Source organism: Hordeum vulgare, chromosome 6H (genome assembly GCF_904849725.1).
Source record: "Hordeum vulgare subsp. vulgare chromosome 6H, MorexV3_pseudomolecules_assembly, whole genome shotgun sequence".
NCBI classification, from domain to species: Eukaryota; Viridiplantae; Streptophyta; class Magnoliopsida; order Poales; family Poaceae; genus Hordeum; species Hordeum vulgare.
The window spans coordinates 76781402-76784396 of NC_058523.1; positions in this window are offsets into that span (position 1 = coordinate 76781402).

The window sequence follows — 2995 nt, forward strand, 5'->3', positions numbered from 1 at the left end:
ATCTATTGATGAGCATCTCCATAGCTCATTGATATGCCTAGTTAATGTGACAGTCTTCTCCTTGCTTGTCTTGCAACCTCCACCACATTCCATTCCACTTATAGTGCTAAAACCATGGCTCACGCTCATGTATTGCGTGAGAGTTGAAAAGGTTTGAGAAAGTAGAGGTGTGAAAACAATTACTTGGCCAATACCGGGGTTGTGCATGATTTAAATTTATTGTGCAAGGATGATAGAGCATAGCCAGACTATATGATTTTGTAGGGATAACTTTCTTTTTGCCTTGTTATTTTGAAAGTTCATGATTACCTTGCTAGTTTGCTTGAATTATTATTGTCTCCACATCAATAGCAAACTATTGTTTTGAATCTAATGGATCTGAACATTCACGTCCCATAAGAGGAGTTACAAAGGACGTCTATGCTAGGTAGCATGAAAGCATCAAAAATTCATTCTTTATCACTTCCCTACTCGAGGACGAGCAGGAGTTAAGATTGGGGATGCTTGATACGCCTCAAACGTATCTATGATTTTTGATGGTTTCATGATGTTATCTTGTTAACTTTGGATGTTTTATATACCTTTTATATCTTTTTTGGGACTAACTTATTAATTCAATGCCAAGCGCCAGTTCCTGTTTTTTCTGTGTTTTTGACTCTTTTCAGATCTGATTTTGGAACGGAGTCCAAACGGAATAAAATCCCCGAAATAAATTTTTCCAGAACAGAAGAATATCGGTGGACTTGAGGTCCAAGGCAGGAGCGCCATAGGTGGCCCACAAGTCCTGTAGCCACCACCAGGGGGGCCAGCGGCTACCATGCTTGTGCCCCCCTGGAGCTCCCCTGCCCTAGCTCTTTCGCCTATATAGTCCATAAAATCCTGAAAAAATCAGGGCATCCACGAAAACACTTTTCCACCCCCGCAAGCTTCCGTTTCCGCTAGATCTCATCTGGAGACCCTTCTCGGTGCCCTGCCGGAGGGTACTTTGGAGTTGGAGGGCTTCTACATCAAGATCATCGCCCCTCCAATGACTCGTGAGTAGTTCACTTGAGACCTACGGGTCCGTAGTTAGTAGCTAGATGGCTTCTTCTCTCTCTTGGGTCTTCAATACAAAGTTCTCCATGATCTTCATGGAGATCTATCCGATGTAATCCTCTTTGGCGGTGTGTTTGTCGAGATCCGATGAATTGTGGATTTGTGATCAGATTATCTATGATATATATTTGAGTCTTTGCTGATTTCTTATATGCATGATTTGATATCCTTGTAAGTCTCTCCGAGTCATAGGTTTTGTTTGGACAACTAGATCTATGATTCTTGCAATGGGAGAAGTGCTTGGTTTTGGGTTCAAACCATGTGGTGACCTTTCCCAGTGACAGAAGGGGCAGCAAGGTACGCATCATGTTGTAGCCATCAAGGGTAACAAGATGGGCTTTTATCGTAGATATGAGATTGTCCATCTATATCATGTCATCTTGCTTAAGGAGTAACTCTGTTCTTATCAGCTTAATACACTAGATGCATGCTGGATAGCGGTCGACGTGTGGAGTAATAGTAGTAGATGCAGAAAGTATCGGTCTACTTGTTTTGGGCTATAGAAATAATCATTGCCATAGATAACTTCACAACTTTGCCCGGTTCTATCAATTGCTCGACAGTAATTCGTTCACCCACCGTCTACTTGCTTTCGTGAGAGAAGACACTAGTGAACACTACGGCCCCCGGGTCTATTCACAACTATCGTTTCCACTTTCGCTTTTACTTTGCTTGTTTACTTTTTGCTTTCAGTTCTCACTTTGCAAACAATCTATAAGGGATTGACAACCCCTTCATAGCGTTGGCTGCAAGATCTTTGTGTTTGTGCACGTACTTGTGACTTGACGCGATCCTCCCTCTGGATCGATACCTTGGTTCTCAAAACTGAGGGAAATACTTACTACCGCTGTGCTACCTCACCCTTTCCGCTTCAAGGGAACACCAACGCAAGGCTCCAAGGCCACGGGGGAATCATTTGCATATTTTCCAAGGAAGTTCCTAAAGGCGTAGCCCGTAGCAGAAGGATTCCTGGCGCCGTTGCCGGGTGGGATCGCTTGAATAGTCTCCCGTCAACACGCTTATTTCTGGCGCCATTGGAAGGACTTTTGTTGCAGTAGCAGCGTGTCGCAAAGGCCGCGCTTGTCTTGGCAGTATTCGCAAATAACGTATTCATTGTCATACGACAATTCCTAAAACAGAGAAAATTTGGGCATGACATTTACTAAAAAGTGGACATATGGAGCACCAGAAATTTGCCGGAACGGAAATGAATCAACATTCCGGCAAAACAAGCAAAGCTACCAAACATGAAGAGCACACTTTCGGTGCAAGGTAAGTATCAAAAAGGAAAAGCATGAATGAACAAGAATAAAGAACATCAGCATTCTACTTTCATCTGTGTCAGATAATAATTGGTTCGGATAATAATTGGCAAACATCATATCATAGGAGGGAAATGTGAGGATTAAACAGCACCGTCACAAGTTAACAACAGTACCTACTTAGTTATCTACATCAATCAGAAAATGCATTTGTTTCATATCATGAAGGATTGGATGAAGTATCAAAAGGCACGTGCAGCTGCGAGCGTGCTGCAACCATCCATATTTATTTAAAGAAGCTGCACCTGACCCGCACTACACAACTGATGATGGTCTAATTCAGAATTCAGGTAACGTTATATTCCTTGCTTATTTCACATCGATCCCATATCCTTTTTATACAACCGTTTGTCAAGTGTGCAATATTAGGCCCTCTGTTGTCATATTTGTAGTTAATCAAAGTTATCCAAGGCTTATTTCATCCCTGTAGATATATCTTAGACCAAGATGCAAGTAGGGCCATGTTAAACTCCCTCAAGTTTATGACCCGCAGGCCCCCAAAGTCCTTCTTCTGGAAACTAATCCCCAATTAGCTAGGTGGTACTCGTAAACCTCCGCCATGTTACCCCAAAAAGTGA